The 25,074-nt window shown below is 44.1% G+C and overlaps 1 protein-coding gene and 2 long non-coding RNA genes across 3 annotated transcripts in view; 2 read left to right on the plus strand and 1 right to left on the minus strand.

The window, feature by feature from the left end:
* LOC132455604 (uncharacterized) overlaps window positions 1-25,074 on the plus strand; it is a 174,763-nt gene that overhangs the window by 22,254 nt on the left and 127,435 nt on the right. The gene's annotated exons all lie outside the window — the stretch shown is intronic.
* Window positions 5,069-25,074, minus strand: part of LOC132455613 (uncharacterized) — a 44,206-nt gene continuing 24,200 nt past the window's right edge. The window contains exons 2-4 of the long non-coding RNA XR_009525306.1: window positions 7,913-8,084; window positions 7,380-7,436; window positions 5,069-5,843 (exon numbers count right to left, since the gene is read on the minus strand). This is a non-coding gene — a long non-coding RNA (uncharacterized LOC132455613). The remainder of the gene's footprint in view (window positions 5,844-7,379; window positions 7,437-7,912; window positions 8,085-25,074) is intronic.
* On the plus strand, window positions 12,547-16,366 carry LOC132455619 (uncharacterized). Its single transcript, XR_009525312.1, has 2 exons — window positions 12,547-14,341; window positions 15,270-16,366. It is a non-coding gene; the product is annotated as an uncharacterized LOC132455619 (long non-coding RNA).

The raw sequence follows: 25,074 nt of genomic DNA on the forward strand, positions 1-25,074 counted from the left end.
TCAGCCAAACATAGATAACAGCTATGTGTTGACCAAGGAGAGGAGCCAATCGCTCTGACAACAATCACAGGAACGCTCCAAAGCCCAAGGCACCAGCACACTGTCCGCCAACACACACACACACACACACACACACACACACACACACACACACACACACACACACACACACACACACACACACACACACACACACACACACACACACACACACACACACACACACACACACAGAGTTCGTGGCTCATACTGCTTCACACTTTTGCTTTGTCCGATTAGAATCCGCAAAAGAGTTTCAACGAGCGCCACATTCTTGGGATGGAAGATGAAGTTTTCAAAGCAGGTTTTGTCAAGCTGACGGTGATTCATGGTTGTCAAGGCAGACTTCATGGAGACTTTGAGGTGTTTTTAGCTCAATGTGTCCGTACGTTATACACGGTGATAGACCTACAGTAGGCCTATCTCTGAGCAGTGGCCAGCCCCCACCTGCATGCCTGGGGAGTATTGTTCAAGGCATAAGCACGAGAACACCATTAGAAGATAGTGGCCTCAGCCTTGCTTAACGTTAGTGTATTTATGTCCGGATAGCAGAACTGTTTAAACTGTGCTATCTGTGATAGATAGTACACTTTAAACAATAGGCTGTGAATTCTCCTACTGGGCTTCATGTGTGGGTGAGTGTGTGTGTGTGTGTGTGTGTGTGTGTGTGTGTGTGTGTGTGTGTGTGTGTGTGTGTGTGTGTGTGTGTGTGTGTGTGTGTGTGTGTGTGTGTGTGTGTGTGTGTGTGAGTGCGGGCTCGGCTGCAGTCTTCCATGGAGCAGCCTGTCAAACAGCCGCTTAACAAACGAGCTCTCAGGTAACCCCTGCACCCCACCGTGGACGGAGGGACTTACAACGTGTGGGAATCCCTTCTCCGTTCTTCTCATTGGGTGGCAAAAGCAGCCAGGAGCAAAGGTACACTGGAGACTAACTTTACATTTAGAGCATTTGATTTAGCAGGCGCTGACCTACAATGGTTCATACACACATTCACACACTGACAATCGCAATCCTGCTTCATTTAGTCTTAACCTCACTCTACCTCCTAGACTGGCCACTGTAGAAATACACTTAAAACCCATTTTTATTTCTTAATTGTAACAATAGAATTGGCCCACTATCATGATGAAAACGTCCTTAATACACAGTACAAGAAAAACCTTATTGAAAAAAGATATAGCCCTTTCATTCATGTCTGGTATCAACGGAAACTGCTTCATTAAAACTGAAACAAGCTGAATGACCGCTTATGGAGGAAAACCCTTGATAACAGGTTTGCAGTCAGATTACCCCAACCCCAATGTATGTCTGTTGTCATCATCCTCAATGTCAAATGTATAAATGTATTTTATGCATGAACTTTATGTGCCTATGACGAGAAATGAAGAAGAGAAATTAATGAAGGAAACTGTGAAAAATAATTTCCCCAAGGGGACAGCTAATAAACAAACTAACTAACATAATAAATGACTCCTCTATTCTTCTCTCCAACTGTAATTGACATCTTCATTAGTGGATCATATTCATTCTTACATGTTGGTGTTGTCATTTGCTTTGGTTGTAAATGTGCCATCCTTAAATCCCTTGTAATAATGTATTGTTATTCCTGCTATATTTAGCCTCCACTGTTCACACTGTGGAGCTCTGCCTCGGTGAGGGGTGTGTGTTTGGGGTCTAGGGGTGTGTGTTTGGGGTCTAAAGGTGTGTGTTTGGGGTCTAGAGGTGTGTGTTTGGGGTCTAGAGGTGTGTGTTTGGGGTCTAGGGGTGTGTGTTTGGGGTCTAGGGGTGTGTGTTTGGGGTCTAGGGGTGTGTGTTTGGGGTCTAGAGGTGTGTGTTTGGGGTCTAGAGGTGTGTGTTTGGGGTCTAGGGGTGTGTGTTTGGGGTCTAGAGGTGTGTGTTTGGGGTCTAGGGGTGTGTGTTTGGGGTCTAGGGGTGTGTGTTTGGGGTCTAGAGGTGTGTGTTTGGGGTCTAGAGGTGTGTGTTTGGGGTCTGGGTGCTGCTGACCCAGACCAGCTCTGGGTTCGAGGCCACAAGGAGAAAGACCGCCACAGGTTTACGGTCCAAGGTTCTCCTCCGGCGGACCAGAGAGGATTCTGGGTAAGAACCCGTTGAGGCGATGCGTCTGGGTCAGCTGTGACGGACGGGCTGCTGGCCTGACGCCATCACCTGTGGACGGCGTGGCAGTGCCCTGATTAGGAGCTGAGGTCGTGGTCACTGGAAGTGTTCTGTGTTTATACAATCGTAAACACGATGAAACAAATGGCGGTAAGGGGGAGGAGTCAGCGGGTTTGTTAACGAAGAGGAAAAACTGGTTATGTAAGACGGTCTCTCTGCCAAGAAAAAGGAACACGGAAATAGCTTTTGGCCGCGATGAAAGTTTGATATAGGAGAGATAAGGCTTTGTGAACGTCAACATCGCAAGGGGCCTGTCGGGTGTGATGTAACAAAAGGCAAACACACCGCTAGTCATTGTTAGCATGAAGCTCTTGATGAAGACCTTAAAAGATACGGTAAAAACGGCTATGGTCAACATGAGACAAGGGTTATTCAATTCAAATATTTACAGTGATGCCTTTTTTTTCGGGGATCAGTTCCACTTTTAGATGAAGCCTTTTCCACCGGTCCCACTTGAGCTGATCGACCACTCAGCTCTGGATTTAGTTTAAAGTGTCTTCAGTAACCATCCACTCTCTGGCCCACAGACTCTGCACTAATCGAGTTCCACCGTGCATTAGTTAAATCAGCTGACCTTTCCGATATCTATGAATCAGTCTTAAGGTCATCGTTGTCTCATACGGATGGTCCATATAATGCACTTTGTGTGTTCTAAGGGAGGGTTAAAGCTCTGCGTCTTCCTAGTTTAGGTGCAACAATCGCTGCTTATGTTCCCTGATAGAACCCAAAGTAGGACCTGTGTGGACGGTCTGAATGGCAGTTATTTTTGGAAACACAAACACACGCACACACACAGACTAACACACACACAGACTAACACACACACACACACACACACACACACACACACACACACACACACACACACACACACACACACCCTGCCTCATTAGGCCTGTTTGACGTAGCGTTAGCGGTGGGTTAGCTTCAGGTAGCGCGGTGCCGTTCCTGCCGGCGGTTTACGGGGTACTTGAGGCTAATCCCTCCCCCCTCCCCCCCCCGAGAGCCAGGTGCTGCCCTCTTTGATGCACCGTCCGGGGGGAGTTAGCGGGAGTGGGACCCCCGCCGCCACAGGGTAATGGTTAGCTACAGCGATACGTCTTTACTGTTAGCGGCGAGCTAGGGTGGTGCATTAATCGTAATGTTGCTACGCAAAAAACTTGAGGTAAACAGTATTTGACCTTAAGGGTCAAGGGGTCAAGAAGGTAGGAACACACACACACACACACACACACACACACACACACACACACACACACACACACACACACACACACACACACACACACACAAACACATCGATTTGGACTATGAAAGAAAGAACAATACCGAAACATAATACATACATAGGCTTGATATATACCTTTAAACATGCCTGCCAACACATATTCTGGAAATGGCTCCTATGGTAAGAGGTCAGAGGTTAAACGTAACACATCAGAGGCATCGTAGTCACTGCATCTATCAACAGACAAAGCAATGCCGCTGACTCACTAACAGAGGTTTGATCTCGTTAAAACAGACTAATCACCCTGTGGGCCGGGCTTGGAGACATGGGGACAAAAGTACAATAAGCACTATTTTAAATGAAGTAAATATTACAATATCAAATAGTCATATTAATTTATTAAATGTGCATATAGGATATTCAAGGAAGCTTGCAGATTATATTTACTTGCATTTATCTGCATTAAGGGTGTGAAAACTGATTAAATATATCATAAATAACATCTTTGGAAAATTGTTTGCACCAATGGCGCCGTCTTTTGGCGACCTCACGTTACTGCAGTTATATTCTTACTTTTTATGGTGTGTGGATGCGTGTGTGTGCAATGCGCATTTGTGTCCGCATGCGTGTGACCTTCCCGCCTGCGCACAAAGGGACGAATAAGGACCATTCAATGACCCACCAGATGAAATATCAGTCGAACCACGCACACAACGCCAAATCCGCAAACGGTGCTTTTAGCGGATAATGGATCGACGTGGACGTGGACACCGGCCTACTGGCCTGCGTGTCTCCGCCGGAGCCAACAAGCAGGGCCGTCGATTCGGGTGAAAGGTGATGACGATTAAGGGGGCCCACAGCCCAGGGGGGGCCCACAAAAAAAAAAAAAAAAAAAATTTAAATTATTATTTTATCACCAGCCCATAGTACTACCATAGTACACCCCCCCGTCCCCCCCGTCCCCGTCCCCGTCCCCCCCCGTCAATAATTCAGCGCAGGGGGGCCCATCAGTAAATCTTGTCTAGGGGCCCAGGAGTTGTAGCAACGGCCCTGCCAACAAGTGACCAATCATCAGTTGTCTCTATTTAAAATAGACCTTCATCCGTCTGGCGTGCCTCGCCGCTCCCCATGTAGGCTCCATTGAATATTTAAAATGTCATCATCAGCATCCGGCCGGCCCTTCGTCAGTGTCCGCTGTCGGTCACGAGCAGACGGATCATCCACAGCTCGGTCACGTGCTTTCATTTCCCGCCACCAGATTGTCTCCGATGTAGATTCTGTTCTTGCGCTACATGTCTAATTTTAGTAACGGTTGGCCGAAGGACAATTTTACCAAATTTAATTAGGTTCAATATATTTTGTAGGCATATAAACAGAAATATAATGCTTTGCACGCAAAATGGCGAGCATATTGCATTCATTTTGAACAAACATTATCGTAAATGCTATTGGACTGTAATTATCGATTGTCGAAACACAGCTGAATTTATGTAAAGTTACGTTTCTTCTCTGGAAGCTCATGTTCAGTCTTTTTGTTTAACCATGGATGCTATGCAAATAAAAAATCGCTATACAATGTCAGCTATTAAATCAAAGCAATAAAGCTGAAATTTCACAAATAAAGTTTATTCTACTTTTGAATGACAAAACAGAATTTCACAACATTTAGAATGGAGTTTTATTGATAAATGGCAGTGGGAATGTTATTTTTTGACCAGTGTAACAGATAGCAGCATAGAAAAAAACAGATAAACGAACAAAAATCTGAAATTCGGTATAAAACACAGAGCCTAATCAGAAAGGCAAAAATCACGTCATGATTAAAAAAAGATAAAAAAGCAACGGGATACGTCGAAGAATAAACTGTCAGGTTTATCCAAGGATTGGTGTATTTACAGTAGCATAAAATAATCACATAATAGTTTATAAAATAGATTAGTATCATCACATTGCGGTGGTGGAATGAGGTGCAGCTGGTAAACATGCACCCATTCGGTTAAAAGCAGCTCGCTTTACTCAAGATAATCAATTTCACTTCTGTTTTTCTTTCAGTAATCAACAATCGATTTCCCGGCGTCCTCTCGAAAGCACACAAATGTGCTCTATTGCACATGGGACACACAGCTGAAGCTTTAGTAGTAGTAGTTATAATAATAATAATCAAAATAATAATTGTCATAGTAGCGATGCAAAGGTCTCCAAAATCAATTGGATAAGACTTTTGTCTTTGGCACCAACGGAATAATGTTTATATTTAAAAAATTGAATATGGCGAAAAAGAAAAAAATGAATTGATACATAATTGTTGATATGACCCACGTCACATGACCTTGGGATTCTCCTGACCTCTGACCTCGTCCATCACAGGATGACACAGTTGGAGGCTGAAGGCTCAGGGACACTGCAGAGAGAAGGGAACACGACAAATGCAAAATAAATGAAGATTCAACGTGAACTCTGAAAATATAAATTCTCAAGTCACAAGTCACAATGTGGTGTGTTACAACCGTATGGGGTATTATAATTGGTAAACACGTTATAAAAACAGGGACTATTATTAGACGACTCATAATAAAACACCGGTGTAAACAAGCCGGAGAGTCTCTTGCCCGGGAATTGATATCTCTAACGGCCGCTGAGGGACGGGGCCCACAACAACCTGGCCCGGTCCTGAGCCATGCTGCGGATAATTCCAACAAACGAACATTTAATACACCGTTCCCCGGGGGGGGATGGGGTGGTAACACGATGCCCAGGCTCGCTGCGGTCGTATTCATCCAGGGCTATTCTCATATGAGGCTCTTTTTTGATAGTTAGTTTAAATTCATTGTAAGGTACTTTAGATAAAAGTGATGATTCAGTGAGTAGCTCAGATGTGCGAGAGGGACAGCGTTGGACAGTGCTCTGTGCCCGAGGTCGTAACGGTTGTCGTTTCCTGTTTTGTTCCTTGGTGATACACTCTGTGTCCCCGTCTTTTCTAATGTTCTGAATGGGAGATTTGAAACCACCTGTAAGCTTAAAGAGCACCTGTGACAGTTTGACCACTGTCCCTGTCTGTTTATCTGCCCATCAATAGCGCGCATTGATGGATAGTGTATGAACAGCAAACCCTTAAGCATACTGTATATTCAAGCTCTTTATTCAAGCAACAAACACTCACAAACAATGTCTCCCTCTCACCAAGGCTCGGTACTGCGGACTGAAAGAGTCAGGGTGGGGCTGAGGGCTTTAAGTATGGTGTCAGGAAACACCTGCTGCCACTGATTGGCCCAAACCATTTTCCCTTGTGTCAAAGGAGGACACTGGACATTGACTTTGGACATTAATGAGCGACAAGCCTAAATGCAGAGAGAGAGAGAGAGAGAGAGAGAGAGAGAGAGAGAGAGAGAGAGAGAGAGAGAGAGAGAGAGAGAGAGAGAGAGAGAGAGAGAGAGAGAGAGAGAGAGAGAGAGAGAAACAGCTGATAGTACATAAACATTGTGTAGCAGCAGGCCAGATAACCTGACAGCACGTTGCCTCGTGGAGAAACTACACAATCTCGGGTTAAACCTACAATTGACTTTTCACTTCCCTCTACTGACCTACTGATGTCTCATTTACTTTCCTTCAAAGATTGGAACGACACTTGACACAGGAATGTTTCAGGAAATATGTGACATATTCTAATGCAGTAGGAATAGTATAACAAATTCATCATACTAATTACCTGAATGATGTCGAATTCTGGATAGCAAAAATCATAATAATAAAATCAATATGTAGCCCATAAATCAATACACAAATAACGTTTCTCACTTCAGCATATGAATGATATCCTACAGTAGGCTATATGCACAATTCCACAACATGTGTTTTACCTGCGTTCACCTATGTCAGAGACAAGCAAGCCTTCTAATAGGGGTCTAAATAAATAGTCTCCAAACGTTAGGAGTCTTACCGGTCAACAAGGCGTACTCCCCGATGAACCTCCGCGTCAGGAACCGAACGATGAGAGCTGCAGAACCAAAAGCATATGGTTATTAATATGAGGGTCATGTATAAGGCGCGCACTGCACTGTCCGTCCACGGGACATCTGCGTCATGCTACGTCCTGCTACGCAGTCCAACACCCCCATCTAGTGGCCACTTGACGCCACTGTATCTCATTCTTCCGTCACACCTGTCTTCGATCATCAACCTCCACTTCCTACTTCAGCCGGGGATCTCCATCCAGCCGGCGCCAGTTCGTCGTTTACAACTACCCAGTTCGTATCGGTCCTATCAGCATTCTCTAGACCCAGTTCAGTGTTTCCGTTCTCTTGATAACCCTCTCCCCTCTTCCCTAGTTCTCCGTCCGTCACTCTGCCTACCTGTCACCGAACCCCTGCCTGCCCGACTACCTGCCTGTCTGACGCTGAACCCTCGCCGCCCTGTTCCCTAACAACCTGTCCCTCCACGGGACACCTATCTCTCACCAGGGCGCATCCTCACCTGATGTCCCCACTCCCTCGCTGCCCAGCACAGCCAGTTTGATGTCATTCATGTCCGCGTCCAACTATAGTTTCGATAACCGCAAACTAAATACCAACACTTAACGTCCTGCAGAATACAATAAAATAAACGATTGCTAAAATTAGCTGAGCATTCTTTGACGCTTTAAAAACTACAAAAGGCATATAACAGCCTACACGCAACACAGAGCCACTGTCCGTGGTCTGGGTCAGACTGCACTGAGCGCTGGCTGCTCGGAGCGCTTTGGGGCTTTTCTCTGTGCGTCTGACTTCATCGCCCGACCCACATGGGCAGGATGACCCACGTGGGCAGGCCCGTCCACGCTACCATGGACCTATTATATGAAGGTATTATTGTAGCAAAAGTTTTTAGCACCTGTAACTGCAGAATTTGAATGCATACACTAAAGTCACAGTAAATTTGAAGTCGTATATATTTATTTTGCATGTGTACTCTAAAGTCACTAATGTGTAACAGTACATTTATAGTCGTAAATATATTTTATACCATTGTAAACACAAAATAGGGTCTACGAATACGCAAATTTGTGTTACAGGTGCACAAATCCTTTTGCTACAATTATTGCAGCGCAGTTGGTGCAAAACACATTCGCACACCCGTGTTTCATAATCTGAGAACATGGCCAAAAAGGTGTGCATTCGTAAACCCAAATTTGAACTAATGCATCAGAGGTTGCACATTTGTGAAAAATTTCCTCACAGATAAAATGATAAAGAACGTTATGTTAATTCAGCATTTTAATAAGCGAGCACAAATCCATTTTACAATTGCTCGAATCTGCTCATGCAAGTCTCAGCTGTGTTTTTTTTTGCAGGTAGTTTTGCAACACGTCTAGGTGGTAAATGTGTAGCAAAAGTATTCGTATCCGTAGATGCCAGAGCGTCCGTGGGCGGGACAAAATAGTTCCGCCCATAAATTCCTAATCCAATGAAAATCGCCGGCAGGGATGCATTTCTCAAATTACACTGGGACCCACCGCGTGCCAGCCATGGAGCTATAGAGTGGCGAAGTCACGCCCCTTCCGGTAGAGCTCATGGGACCTATGAGATCGAAAAATATGAATGGGTGTCAATGGAGAGAAAATAATTATTTTCTGGTCCCGGTCTTTATATGCCCTGGATTACACATATGTTGTTTGTGGATTTAAATGATAATTTTTCATGCAAAGAAAACTAAAAAAAAAAAAACTAAAACTAAGAAGTTTGATAATTTTAGGTTTTATGTGAGGCCGCTTTGTGAACTACAGCTCTTCGCTGCTCTCGACGCATATGATATACGTCACCACACCCGCCCTTGGAACTCTGCACAGAGATGGCGATCTCTCTGCCCCACTTCACCGCTTTTTCCAAGGGGAGGATAAAAGCATCGAAAGAGGTGAAAACCATTATAAGTCGGGGCACGTGCAGAGTTTCAGTTATGCCGATGGGAAGATTGTCGGTCTTCTCCACGCCAGTCGCAGGGAGCGTGACGTTACATACGAGCCGTGTAGTCTTTCTCGTTGTGTTTTCTCTACAGCCTTTATCTGAACAATTGCACAATAAACGGTCAAACTCTTTGCATGAAAAATTATCCTTTAAATCCACAAACAACATATGTGTAATCCAGGGCATATAAAGACCGGGACCAGAAAATAATAATTTTCTCTCCATTGACACCCATTCATATTTTTCGATCTCATAGGTCCCATGAGCCCTACCGGAAGGGGCGTGACTTCGCCACTCAATAAAGATCGCAGCATACTCTCGCAGGTATCCTACATTATGTTAAATGAAATGACTTAGTTCAAGTGAATTCCCCCCAAAGTATTGGATTAACATTTCTGAATTTATGTTATGGCGACCATTAAAATACATTGAAGTATATTTGCGGCATGTTAATGAAATACTTTGGGGGGAATTCTCTTAAGTCATTTCATTTAACATAATGTAGGATACCCACCTCCGTTCAGTAGGACGCCCTCTTCACTTCTCCAGAAAGAAACGTATCCCGCGCAAAGAGTGATTATTCTCATTATTCTTCATTATTATTAAAAATGATTAGTTCTAGCTGGAGAAGGGCATGTGTTCATTCTATTGAAATCTACGCAATAATTGTATAGCCTACTATTGATGTTTTTATAATTGCCATTTCCCTTTTTTCCTCAAATTCATGCGCTGAATAGTGACCTGGTTGTGCGTGTGTGCGTGCGTGCGTTTGTAGGCGTGTGTGTGTCTGTTTGGTTGTCTGGATTATATATAGGATGCAAGCAGTGGTGTAGTCTACGTGATACGCAGGTATACGCCGTATACCCACTAGGAACGCACCAGGATTTGCGTATACCCACTTAAAAATGTGCACGGATACGTATCAATCGTCTTGTGACAGATCTTTCACTTCTGTGTTTATTTTTCGCAAATACCGGTTGGGTATAACTGCAATAAAATACTTTAAGCAGGGGAAGTTATCTCCTACATTCACCATTCATAAAATTCCCCCTGCGCGCTCGCGCTCTGCCCTGTCTCTGTTACGAAGCGCGAAGCTGCCCCTGCATCTCTGCACGTTAGTTGCGGGCCGAGCCCCTCCTTCTCGCGTGTGTGTGCGTGCGCATGTGTGTGTCTAGTCCTCCCATATTAATGTGTAAACCACGTAACAAGCAGTCAACAGAAGACAATGTTTTAATCCCACTTTATATCTCCTTGTTACTTTTAGATGAGAACCCCTGTCCAGCCTTTCAGACTGGGTGTCAGGCTAGGGAATTTAAAAACCTTCTCATGCACTGGTTAGCCATGGTTGTAAACAGTTCATTAAATTATTTTGAGTAGATTTTGTCCTTGTTTAGCATGTGCTATTGCTACTATAGATATACAAAGGACAACTTGTCATTTATGTGTTCTATTTGTTCATACTGTTCTTAAAACTGATAAACCTACCCAGCTTTCCATGATTGTTGATAATCGTTATACTCTTAAATCAGCGGGTTGTAGACCCCTGCGTTGGTGAGTGTGGTGCGACACCCCATAAGTGCCACACACGTACACGTACCGGTGGGACGGGTTTGTACGAGGCTGGGAGGGTATCATCACAGTATACTCACTACAATAAAAAAGACTACACCACTGGATGCAAGCAAGTGATAACCAGTGATAACCAGATAAGTGAAAACCGCGAGCTGCTGACCATCATGGGAGAGAAGGTGATGCAGGCGCATTAAATGAAGACGGGGAGAGATGATGCGATATACGAGAAAGACGTCACGCAGAGGAACTTTCCTTACGAGAAGCTGCGTCCGAACCGGCTTGGCAGTGTAAAAAGGAAGACGTATTTTGGGAGGCGGTACCGAAGTGGGAATTTTTTTCTTTTCAACCCGAATATTGGTGGGGACATTTCAGTCGTCATATGACATTGGTGGGGACACGTCCTTAGGTCCCCACGCTAATCTACGCCCTTGACCACGTTGGTCATTTTACTGTTGATTTTAAATGCTCTTACACACTCTTGCTGTGAATACAATACAATGTAAAGTTGTGTTGTTCGTTTTCGAGCTGGTTTGCTAAAGAGGCTAATGTAGCTAACAATAAACAACGACTAGCCAATTTCATGACACAATCATAAAGTCGCACTGGAACGCTATAAATGCTCCGAGACCGGAAATGACCTCAAAAGTGCAACTGGGAAGGCTGGCGTCCGAGGATTCAGGAACACAGCATGAGTTGACAGAGCTCAGAGCTCTCTGTCAGTGCTTCATATTTTAATAGGCTGATTATTATTCATAAGAGGTTAGTCTGGGAGGAGTATGAACTTGGAGGGGAACTGGTCCAACAGGAAGAAGACTAAGATACTGTAGTCCACTCTTATCAGTAGGTTGATCACCCAGAACCTCCCAGCCTGGAGTCAGGTTGACGTTAATAATGACTGTTTCTTCTTGTCTTCTTGCGTCCTTGGGAGACTTTAAAGGTACTTGGGACAGAATGAACTGTTGTTATATTTGCAGTGCGGTATTATGATTGCATTATTTAGACACTAACAACATCTTGGTTACTGAAGGCGGTTAAACGTCATCATGGACTGGGTCCTGTTCTCTGTGGGCCTGCATCACAGATCTGGTTGTGATGTCATACCACATGAGGAAGTCTATATATGGTCCTGCCTTCATAGCGGTATAACCAGCACAGGGAGCAGTTGGTATGATATCCGCATGGTGAACTTGATCTTATCAGACACGTTTGAAGCCCTTTGAGGCCTTCTGTGTGGATGATGAATAGTTATTAAATAGTGCAATAGAAACGTCCGGGAAGCATCTCCACACCTTTCCCCTCCTTGAGAATGAGAGGGTCTATGAATCTGCGTCTAGGAAAAAACACCCTGCCTCCCGTCCCAAGTTAACAGAGACAACAGCGCCCTGTGACCGTAAATACGCAGCTCATATAAAAGCAGAGTCTGGGAGGAGTATCAACTGGGAGTCCCCTCCCAGCTGATACTCCTCCCAGACTCTGCTTTTATATGAGCTGCGTATTTACTGGTCCAACTGGTTGGTTCATCATTTCCTTGTTATGAGTCGGACGGTTTGTTTTGGCTCACTTCATCACAGCAGGAAGACGACGAAGGTACTGTCGTCCACTCTTATCCGTGATAGACCATAAATATGAATAACTTTGAATCGTATCATTAGGTTGATGACAGTTGTTGACAGGTCATTAAGGAGCTGGTAGGGTTGGTCGGTACAGAGACAGGTCATTAAGGAGCAGGTAGGGGTTAGACAGTACAGAGACAGGTCATTAAGGAGCAGGTAGGGGTTAGACAGTACAGAGACAGGTCATTAAGGAGCAGGTAGGGGTTAGACAGTACAGAGACAGGTCATTAAGGAGCTGGTAGGGTTGGTCGGTACAGAGACAGGTCATTAAGGAGCAGGTAGGGGTTAGACAGTACAGAGACAGGTCATTAAGGAGCTGGTAGGGTTGGTCGGTACAGAGACAGGTCATTAAGGAGCAGGTAGGGGTTAGACAGTACAGAGACAGGTCATTAAGGAGCAGGTAGGGGTTAGACAGTACAGAGACAGGTCATTAAGGAGCAGGTAGGGGTTAGACAGTACAGATACAGGTCATTAAGGAGCAGGTAGGGGTTAGACAGTACAGAGACAGTTCATTAAGGAGCAGGTAGGGGTTAGACAGTACAGAGACAGTTCATTAAGGAGCAGGTAGGGGTTAGACAGTACAGAGACAGGTCATTAAGGAGCAGGTAGGGGTTAGACAGTACAGAGACAGGTCATTAAGGAGCAGGTAGGGGTTAGACAGTACAGAGACAGGTCATTAAGGAGCAGGTAGGAGTTAGACAGTACAGAGACAGGTCATTAAGGAGCAGGTAGGGGTTAGACAGTACAGAGGCAGGTCATTAAGGAGCAGGTAGGGGTTAGACAGTACAGAGACAGGTCATTAAGGAGCAGGTAGGGGTTAGACAGTACAGAGATAGGTCATTAAGGAGCAGGTAGGGGTTAGACAGTACAGAGAGGTCATTAAGGAGCCGGTACGGGTTAGACAGTACAGAGACAGGTCATTAAGGAGCCGGTAGGGGTTAGACAGTACAGAGACAGGTCATTAAGGAGCAGGTAGGGGTTGGACAGTACAACCCCTCAGGTTGATCACCCAGAACCTCCCAGCCTGGAGTCAGGTTGACGTTAATAATGACTGTTTCTTTTTGTCTTCTTGCGTCCTTGGGAGACTTTAAAGGTACTTGGGACAGAATGAACTGTTGTTATATTTGCAGTGCGGTATTATGATTGCATTATTTGGACACTAACAACATCTTGGTTACTGAAGGCGGTTAAACGTCATCATGGACTGGGTCCTGTTCTCTGTGGGCCTGCATCACAGATCTGGTTGTGATGTCATACCACATGAGGAAGTCTATATATGGTCCTGCCTTCATAGCGGTTTAACCAGCACAGGGAGCAGTTGGTATGATATCCGCATGGTGAACTTGATCTTATCAGACACGTTTGAAGCCCTTTGAGGCCTTCTGTGTGGATGATGAATGGTTGTTAAATAGTGCAATAGAAACGTCCGGGAAGCATCTCCACACCTTTCCCCTCCTTGAGAATGAGAGGGTCTATGAATCTGCGTCTAGGAAAAAACACCCTGCCTCTCGTCCAAAGTTAACAGAGACAACAGCGCCCTGTGACCGTAAATACGCAGCTCATAACAAATCTGAGGCTGGGAGGAGTTTGAACTCGGAGGGGAACTGGTCCAACTGGTTGGTTCATAATTTCCTTGTTATGAGTCGGACGGTTTGTTGTGGCTCACTTCATCACAGCAGGAAGACGACGAAGGTACTGTAGTCCACTCTTATCCGTGATAGATCATAAATATGAATAACTTTGATTCTTATCAGTAGGTTGATGACAGCTGTTGACAGGTCATTAAGGAGCTGGTAGGGTTGGTCAGTACAGAGACAGGTCACTATGGATCAGGTAGGGGTTAGACAGTACAGAGACAGGTCATTAAGGAGCAGGTAGGGGTTAGACCAGGGGTGTCAAACGTACGGCCCGCGGGCCGGATCAGGCCCGCGAACGGGTTTAATCCGGCCCGCGAGATGATTTTGTGAAGTACAGTATTGTAAAAAAAAAAATATATATATATAATTTTTTTTTTTTTTTATAAAAATCCTTCCTGGCATTACATGGATTGCATTGACTGGCACTGATTAATTTGTTGTACATTGAACTACTGGACAATTGTGTGTAACTGGAAGTCGCTTTGGAATGTAACGTAAAGTGATCTGCTATTTTTCAATGAAGGAAACTTCTTAATGTGTCCACTAGAAGTCGCAATAGCAATTATGTTAAGCAAGAAAACTTTATACCGGGGCTGAGCAGGGAGCAAGTATAAACAGGTAGTGCAGCTAGCCCGGAGCTACCTTGTCGTTCTGCCTTATACTTTCAACATTATGCGCTTTGGCACTCTCATTGCCCCAAAATGCCTCTGTCAAAAAGACGAAAAGTGGACACAGAGTGCAGAGTTTTCCAAGAAAAATGGTCATCGTCCTTTTTATTCACGGAAGTAAATGGGAAACCTGTGTTTGGTGTGCTCACAGCATGTTTAATTTTACATAATGATGCCATATTTTTACCGGTCCGGCCCAATTGGGAATAGATTATCCTCCATGTGGCCCCTGAGCTAAAATGAGTTTGACACCCCTGGGTTAGACAGTACAGAGACGGGTCATTAAGGAGCAGGTAGGGGTTAGACAGTAGAGAGACAGGTCATTAAGGAGCAGGTAGGGGTTGGACAGTACAGAGACAGGTCATTAAGTAGCAGGTAGGGGTTAGACAGTACAGAGACAGGTCATTAAGGAGCAGGTAGGGGTTAGACAGTACAGAGACAGGTCATTAAGGAGCAGGTAGGGGTTAGACAGTACAGGGACAGGTCATTAAGGAGCAGGTAGGGGTTAGACAGTGCAGAGGCAGGGGTTGGGGTCTTCTTGAAGACTCCAGACATTGGGGATTGTACTCAGAACCTTTCAGCTGGGAGTCAAGCACCCGGTGACCCTGGGTGACTTTAACGCTAGGCATCTGGTTAGGTAGTATCTGTGGAGACCTGTTTTTATTGTTGCAATTATTATTTATATTTGTACGACCCATATCTCAACCTCTGAGTGGTGAAACGTTTTCAAATCTCAGACCTTTTGTTGTCCCTCTAACTTAAATCTCGAAAAAGATTGGTGCAGAGATTCCCATAGGGGGCGCTATAACTTCAGGTCTTGGTTAAACCCTCATCATGGCCGCCTGATGCATAAAACATTCTGAACCTCTGTGTTCAGGCCTTATTTCGAATGCCAAATGCTATTTTGAACCGTAATGTCTGTGAGGATGATTGTGCTGTTAAGTGAACATTTTGTGAAAACTTCAGAAATGTTCTCCAATTTATTTACGATACATTATTCATTGACAAAGAAAATTGTTGGCCTAAAAGGTCGGATTTTTCCTCATTTTTTTAAATAAGGGATTAAGATGATTTTTTATTCCTCATTTTAGTCAACTTTAGCATGGGTGCATAAACTTATTCTTACCACTACATATTTATTGATTTGCAATGCTGTTTCCATTAGCGATAATTGTAAGACATTGCATTGAGGAGTTCAAAGTTTTGAATGTTTGCCTACCAGGTAGAGAACAAGCAATAACATTCAATCGTGAACTAAATTGACATTGGCTGGAGCAGAATGGTTATATGCTCACTAAATGCAACCAACCTGTCCGTCAGGAATCCAGAATAATCCAGGCAATAATCATTGCAGATTTATGTTTCTATGTTTTTTCATTTTAAGGTATTCACAGTGTAAATGCTCGTAGTGGCCGTCCTGATGGATAAAACATTCTGAAACTTGGTGTACACTTGTTACACTTGAGGGGTTAACTAACTGCGTCACATAGAAGCCACCCTCCTGAACTGAGGTCAGAAAATGAGGTAAATTACAGTAATTGCAGACTAGAAATATGCTGTAATTTACATCTGTAAAATACACATGTCCATTTTTGGTTATTATTACTATACCATAGGCTACTTTATTTAATTTATAATGATTCAGCATTACTAAATACTTCCCATGTTGTTGATAAGTGTAGCTTTGTGTCATTTGGATAACGTTGTATTTGATGCTCTAGATCAGGGGTCGGCAACCCTATGCACGCGGGCCACCACTGGCACGGGGCAGCATAATCATTGGCACAATTAAAAAATAATAATAATAAAAAGAAATTGACGAGCAAATGTCCAACGGGCACTGCATGTTGAAAAGGTTGCTAATCCGATGGATAAAACATTCTGAAATTGGTGTAGAGGTGTTATTTAGCATCTTGAACCAATCTCAGATTTATGCAAATGAAATATTTACATGAGTTACACTTGAGGGGTTAACTAACTGGGTCACATAGAAGCCACCCTCCTGAACTGAGGTCAAAAAATTAGGTCACAGCATCAATTACAGCCGTTGCAGTCTAATAATATGCTGTCGTTTACATCTGTAAAATACACATGTCCATTTGTGGTTATTATTACTATACTATAGGCAGTGGTGGGTAGTAATGCATTACAAGTAACGCAAGTTAGCAAAAAAGAAAACTTTTCGGGTAACGAGTACTTTTCACGTTCCTTTTTTAAGTCTGTAATTTTACTCTTACTTGAGTAAATATTTGATTTAGAATTCTACCCTATACTAAATTACATTTTCCATTGTGCCTTCATTAAAATGAGTATTTTGATAGAGACATTATCTTCGTTGACTGTAATACAACAGGTTAGCAACACACCCTCCCTAGGTTGCAACATTGTTGCGATTCCATAGCCGAGGAGACGAGTCGACCGTTACGTTGGGACTGAGGACTAGAAACGCATGGATGCAGACGCGCAGGAAGATATTTTCGCCAGGGGGTGCAGAGTTACAGTCCACGTATAGTTTATATAATTCTAAAGATACTATGTTACACTGTATTCTGCAGACCACTCACAAACTTGTTCGTCATTGTCGTGTCTGGCTCTGTGAGTGTGCGTGCATGCTATGTGCGTAGGCTGGATAATCTGATTGCCCAATCAGCCAACCAAGTCAGTCTCGTTTGTGTTTAATTGGTTGTGTTCCTACAAAGCTCTTGCCTTTTGTCACATGCACAGAGCTTAATGCAAATTTGTTTGAAATGAAATTACATTTTTTGTTGTACATATTGCTTTTGTTGTAGGCCTACAACTTGTGAAGAAATGTTTTCAGAGTGCATCTCTTTCTCTCCCTCACTCCCTCACACATTCTAACAGGTTCTGTCTTTTTCACTGATCCAAGCACTCCAAAACAAAATGTAAAGTAACTTGTAGTTTGAGTAACTTTAAAACAAAGTACTTTTTTACTCTTACTCAAGTAGGTTTTCCAATTGGAATATTTACTTTTACTAAAGTAGATTTTTAAGGAAGTAATTTTACTTTTACTTGAGTATTGATTTTCAGTACTCTACCCACCACTGACTATAGGCTACTTTATTTAATTTATAACGATTCATCATTATTAAATACTTCCCATGTTGTAGATAAGTGTTGCTTTCTGTCAATTGGATAACGTTTTATTTGACACTCTAGATAGTTTCCAGGGAGAGAAAAAGAGTTTCCCTGTTAACTCCTCTCTCCGACCTCTGGACGTGTAGCGTTGTGACGTCAAATGTTTCAGCTGCGCCGGAGTCAGAGACCGTTCACCCCTTGATGACGTGGTTTAGACACATACGTATCTTATTTTAGACAAATGATAGAAATGTGCTTTGAGAGTGAATCATTACTTTAAATGGAATGCAAAGTATAGGCATGTCTCTCTGTCTGGAGACAAAGAACAAGACTTTATAGATGTAATAGTCAGATACAGGTTAACTGCAATCCTCATTATAAGGTGAGTCCACCAAGTTTACTGTAATCTTCATTATAAGGTGAGGCCACCAGGTTTACTGTAATCATCATTATAAGGTGAGGCCACCAGGTTTACTGTAATCCTCATTATAAAGTGAGGCCACCAGGTTTACTGTAATCCTCATTATAAGGTGAATCAACCAGGTTTACTGTAATCCTCATTATAAGGTGAATCAACCAGGTTTACTGTTATCCTCATTATAAAGTGAGGCCACCAGGTTTACTGTAATCCTCATTATAAGGTGAGGCCACCAGGTTTACTGTAATCCTCATTATAAGGTGAGTCAACCAGGTTTACTGTAATCCTCATTATAAGGTGAGTCCACCAGGTTTACTGTAATCCTCATTATAAGGTGAGTCCACCAGGTTTACTGTAATCCTCATTGATGCTGTTGGCAGGGCGCCGTTTTGAAGATTTCTGATTGAAATAAGAGGAATATACAATATTAAAAACACTTGTATTAGAACTAAGAGGGTAAACCCTGTTTTGACCGTTAATATACAAGTTAGATACAAGACTCACTTGTTCAGAGTTCACCTATACTCTGCAGGACTTCCCCGCGTCTGCTGAATGCCCACAATGTAAATGTAATAATAATGTAATGTTTTAAAACTTGATAAAACATGTTTTCTAGGATTGGCCTCTGCTGCTTCCGGGTCTGAAGAGGACTTCCGTCTGGAAGACAGTATGTGTAAGAGACACAACTGACTTCTGGACTTCTGCAAGACTGACCAGGAGAGTGTGTGTGTGTGTGTGTGTTGTGCACAATGACGGACCACAAGTCCCATCCTGTTGTGCCTCCAAATGAGGAATATGAAGGGATTATGGCCCAGCTTGGGAAGAAGCAGGCCGAGTTTCAGCAGATGATCCAGGAGAGACAAAAAAAGAGTCAGGACATCAATGAAACAGTGGAACTGAGCAAAGCAAAAGCAGACAAAGAGATGGTCCAGGGTGGGGAGATCCTCACTGCTCTGAAGCGCTCTGTTGAAAAGACTCTGGATGATTTCTACCAAACTGTTCAAAAGAAACTAAAATCCAAAGAGAAAGAAGCTGATGACCTCATCAAAGAGCTGGGGCAGGAAATAGAAGATCTGACCAGTAGAAGCTCAGAGGTGAAGCAGCTCTCACAAACTGAAGACCACCTCCACGTCATCCAGACCTTCAGATCCCTGAAGGATCCTCCACCCACCAGGGACTGGACGAAGGTGGAGTTCCGTCCTCCGTCTTACGTAGGGACACTGGACAAGGAGATGAAGAAGCTGGTTGTCCAAGAGCCAACGCTAAAGAAGTGTAAGTGTCTGTTTAGTTTGATTCTTCACAAAACACAATAACTATTGGGATGGAAAGTCCATCCACACAGCGGGAGGTGACGTTCATTCAGATCCTACTGGGAAGGAAGATGATGGCATGTGTCGACTGTCACAATTAACCTTACCTGTATAAAACCAAACAGGTATTACATTGTTATATTATGTATTGGATAATTGGTAGTGTTGTGAATATGATCAGACATAATCATGATAATGATCATGAAGCCAACATCTGGGCTCAGTATTTTGGGTATACTAACATCAACGAGACGGACACAGGCGTTACTCTTAACTTATTTATTGACAACCCGTAACCGTGGCTCTCCTGCATAGCGACCGTGCATCAAATGGCTAGCTCAGGATAGCTAGCGGTGAGCTACTGCACAAAGCGATGGCGCTACTGCCCCTAGTGGTGGGATGGAAGTGTCTCACTCTGCAACAAGACTAACATGTTCTGCTGGGGGCCCCAAACAAATGTCCCGGTACGGGCGTTTCCTTTGTCCAAGTATGGGCAGGTCCTTTGTCCCGGTATGGTTGTGTCCTTTGACCCAGTATGGGCATGTCCTTTGTCCCAATATGGGCGTGTCCTATCTCCCAGTATGGGCGAGTCCTTTGTCCCAGCATAGGCGTGTCCTTTGTCCCAGTATAGGCGTGTCCTTCGTCCCAGTATAGGTGTGTCCTTTGTCCCAGTAGTCCCAGTATGGGCGTGTCCTTTGTCCCAGTATGGGATGGCCGTCGCCTTGCGTGGGGGCCTCCGCCGACGGTGTGTCTGTGTGTGAACAAACCGTTGTCAGTCGCTTTGGATAAAACGTCTGCTTAATGCCCTAAAGGTAAATGTAAAAATATAAAAGCAACGTAATAGGGACTGGCAGACAGCACGCAGACAGACAGAGAGACAGACAGGCAGACAGGACGCCGAAGGACAGACAGACGGACAGAGAAACAGACAGACAGACAGGACGCAGACAGACAGACAGGCAGACAGGCTGACAGGACGCAGAGAGACAGACAGACAGCACCCAGACAGAAGGGCAGACAGCCAGGATGCAGACAGACAGACGCAGACAGACAGCATGCAGCACGTAGACAGAAAGAGGAGGGTCCTCAGACACACTGACACACCTCCACACCTTCTGGTCCTCCTTCACCCAGGAGGACCTCCTCCCTGGGTTGTGGTTATGGTTGGGGACCTCAGTGTCTCTGTGTCGGTTGTAGACACACAGACACACGCACACACACACACACACACACACACACACACACACACACACACACACACACACACACACACACACACACCCTGCCCTCGGGGTCCGACCGGGCCAAGTTTCGGTGCGGGGGTCCCAGTTAGGCCCTAGAATAAGGTATTCAAATTTCAGGGCGGTAGGACCTTCCTATCTCAAAAACAGTTTTTCCACCACATTCTGAACCACTAGGTCTTGAAGGCAACACTTCTGAGGGGCTTTGTCCAAATGACAGTCCATTTGGGAAAACTTTTTTTTCGCTAAGGGCTAGAACTCATGTCATTCTAGCATCCCTAGCTATCTCGAAAAGGCCGGAAAAGGGAGAGACGCCGAGATCGTTTAATGGCCTGTGGCATGTGCCACCGCGACCACTGACATACCATGGCATATGCCGTTCTGGAACGGTAACTGCCGTTCTGAAACGGTAACTGCCGTCGCGACCACAGACATACCATGGCATATGCCGTTCTGGAACGGTAACTGCCATTCTGAAACGGTAACTACCGTTCTGAAACGGTAACTGCCGTCGCGACCACTGACATACCATGGCATATGCCGTTCTGGAACGGTAACTGCCATTCTGAAACGGTAACTACCGTTCTGAAACGGTAACTACCGTTCTGAAACGGTAACTGCCGTCGCGACCACTGACATACCATGGCATATGCCGTTCTGGAACGGTAACTGCCGTTCTGAAACGGTAACTGCCGTTCTGAAACGGTAATGCCATGGCATATGCCTTTCTGGAACGATAACTACCGTTCTGAAACGGTAACTGCCGTTCAGGTGGAACGGTAACTGCAGTTCCCAACAATGGTATGTGACACCAGCATAACTCCTCCGTATAATTTCAAGACAGGTATTGCCATAAATGTAAAGGTATATATTTGGTATTTATTGACACAATATCACAACATAACGCCGTAAATAAAGGGATTTACACGTTTCTCTCGTCCGTGCTGTTGTTATGATATTTCCGATCTGTTTGTTGTTGCTTTTGTAATGACAGATGCTTTTGAAAACAGCCGGACTTGCTCCGGTGACGGTAGTAATAGCCTAGCCTTCTAGGTGGCCATAGAGCTATAGTCTATTGCTTCGTTCCCATATCCATACTATCCGCAGTCATTATACTTTATTTTAGTATGACTTATTTTTTATATAGTTTGAGTACGTAGTGCGTTGCAATTAAGATCAGGGCGAAAGGAAGTGTAGTGAAAGGACCCGGATGGTATACTCAAAACGGTCAAACCGATGAGTGTGGAATCGTGGATTGTACACCTTTCGTGCTCCACGGCAGCGATCTTAGCTACGTAGCTGAAGAGGCGGAGCCCGGCTGAGCCAACGTCGGCGCATTTTCTTTAATAGGTCCATGCATTTTCCACGTATCCTGCATTAATGGAGTCATTTTGTTGTTTTAATAGCTTTATAACTACTATGTGTAAAGAGTTCACCGTTCAAAGCGAGATGTTTATTGCGGTTGCGATCGTAGTTTCCGGTTAGTGCACCAGAGCCAGGTCCCTTTAGGGGTGGCACTGTAGGCTATGGCTAGACAGTCATCCATTTTCCACTCGTGTTTTATCAAGATGTTCTAGTAGCGTAGCCTATAATAAAGCCTACTGTATGACTGCTTCAGCTCATAACTATTCAATAGGCCAAATATTAAGTTTTGCATTTGTTGTTATTGGTGTTTAACCAAATAATTTAAGCAGGCCTATAGGTTCCTATCATTTAACCCTGATCCAGTGTCATAAACCTTTCTATATCGACATGATCCAGTGGTATCATGGCATAAAAGTCCAAAAGTTTTTCCGCTGGCAAGCCAATTATGTTAATCGGAAGTTCCATTTCCTACTGGAACCACCGTTTTTCCGCTGGCATGCCACTCATGTAAAATGGTATTACCAGTTTCTACTGGCACCTACCGTTTTTCCGCTGGCATGCCACTCATGGAAAATGGTAATTACCAGTTTCTACTGGCACCTACCGTTTTTCCGCTGGCATGCCACTCATGGAAAATGGTAATTACCAGTTTCTACTGGCACCTACCGTTTTTCCGATGGCATGCCACTCATGGAAAATGGTAATTACCAGTTTCTACTGGCACCTACCGTTTTTCCGATGGCATGCCACTCATGGAAAATGGTAATTACCAGTTTCTACTGGCACCTACCGTTTTTCCGATGGCATATCCACTCATGGAAAATGGTAATTACCAGTTTCTACTGGCACCTACCGTTTTTCCGATGGCATGCCACTCATGGAAAATGGTAATTACCAGTTTCTACTGGCACCTACCGTTTGCCAGTAGATATTCCTTTCCTGTGGTATTTGCCCGTTCATACACACATACCACTCATGATTCACAGCTACACAATCATTCTTATAAAAACGGTAGGTGCCAGTAGAAACTGGTAATTACCATTTTCCATGAGTGGCATGCCATCGGAAAAACGGTAGGTGCCAGTAGAAACTGGTAATTACCATTTTCCATGAGTGGCATGCCATCGGAAAAACGGTAGGTGCCAGTAGAAACTGGTAATTACCATTTTCCATGAGTGGCATGCCAGCGGAAAAACGGTAGGTGCCAGTAGAAACTGGTAATTACCATTTTCCATGAGTGGCATGCCAGCGGAAAAACGGTAGGTGCCAGTAGAAACTGGTAATAACATTTTACATGAGTGGCATGCCAGCGGAAAAACGGTGGTTCCAGTAGGAAATGGAACTTCCGATTAACATAATTGGCTTGCCAGCGGAAAAACTTTTGGCCTGTATGCCATGATACCACTGGATCATGTCGATATAGAAAGGTTTATGACACTGGATCAGGGTTAAATGATAGGAACCTATAGGCCTGCTTAAATTATTTGGTTAAACACCAATAACAACAAATGCAAAACTTAATATTTGGCCTATTGAATAGTTATGAGCTGAAGCAGTCATACAGTATAGGCTTTATTATAGTCTACGCTACTAGAACATCTTGATAAAACACGAGTGGAAAAATGGATGACTGTCTAGCCATAGCCTACAGTGCCACCCCTATAGAGTGGCGAAGTCACGCCCCTTCCGGTAGGGCTCATGGGACCTATGAGATCGAAAAATATGAATGGGTGTCAATGGAGAGAAAATAATTATTTTCTGGTCCCGGTCTTTATATGCCCTGGATTACACATATGTTGTTTGTGGATTTAAAGGATAATTTTTCATGCAAAGAGTTCGATCGTTTATTGTGCAATTGTTCAGATAAAGGCTGTAGAGAAAACACAACGAGAAAGACTACACGACTCGTATGTGACGTCACGCTCCCTGCGACTGGCGTGGAGAAGACCGACAATCTTCCCATCGGCATAACTGAAACTCTGCACGTGCCCCGACTTATAATGGTTTTCACCTCTTTCGATGCTTTTATCCTCCCCTTGGAAAAAGCGGTGAAGTGGGGCAGAGAGATCGCCATCTCTGTGCCGAGTTCCAAGGGCGGGTGTGGTGACGTATATCATATGCGTTGAGAGCAGCGAAGAGCTGTAGTTCACAAAGCGGCCTCACATAAAACCTAAAATTATCAAACTTCTTCACGAACATTTTTAGTTTTCTTTGCATGAAAAATTATCATTTAAATAAGGGCGTGGTGGTGGTATCATATATATGAAAGAGTGAAAGGGCGTGAGGGAAAGGGCGTGACTTCGCCACTCTATAGAGTGGCGAAGTCACGCCCCTTCCGGTAGAGCTCATGGGACCTATGAGATCGAAAAATATGAATGGGTGTCAATGGAGAGAAAATAATTATTTTCTGGTCCCAGTCTTTATGTACCCTGGATTACACATATGTTGTTTGTGGATTTAAATGATAATTTTTCATGCAAAGAAAACTAAAAATGTTCGTGAAGAAGTTTGATAATTTTAGGTTTTATGTGAGGCCGCTTTGTGAACTACAGCTCTTCGCTGCTCTCGACGCATATGATATACGTCACCACACCCGCCCTTGGAACTCGGCACAGAGATGGCGATCTCTCTGCCCCACTTCACCGCTTTTTCCAAGGGGAGGATAAAAGCATCGAAAGAGGTGAAAACCATTATAAGTCGGGGCACGTGCAGAGTTTCAGTTATGCCGATGGGAAGATTGTCGGTCTTCTCCACGCCAGTCGCAGGGAGCGTGACG

Source organism: Gadus macrocephalus, chromosome 4 (genome assembly GCF_031168955.1).
Source record: "Gadus macrocephalus chromosome 4, ASM3116895v1".
NCBI lineage: Eukaryota > Metazoa > Chordata > Actinopteri > Gadiformes > Gadidae > Gadus > Gadus macrocephalus.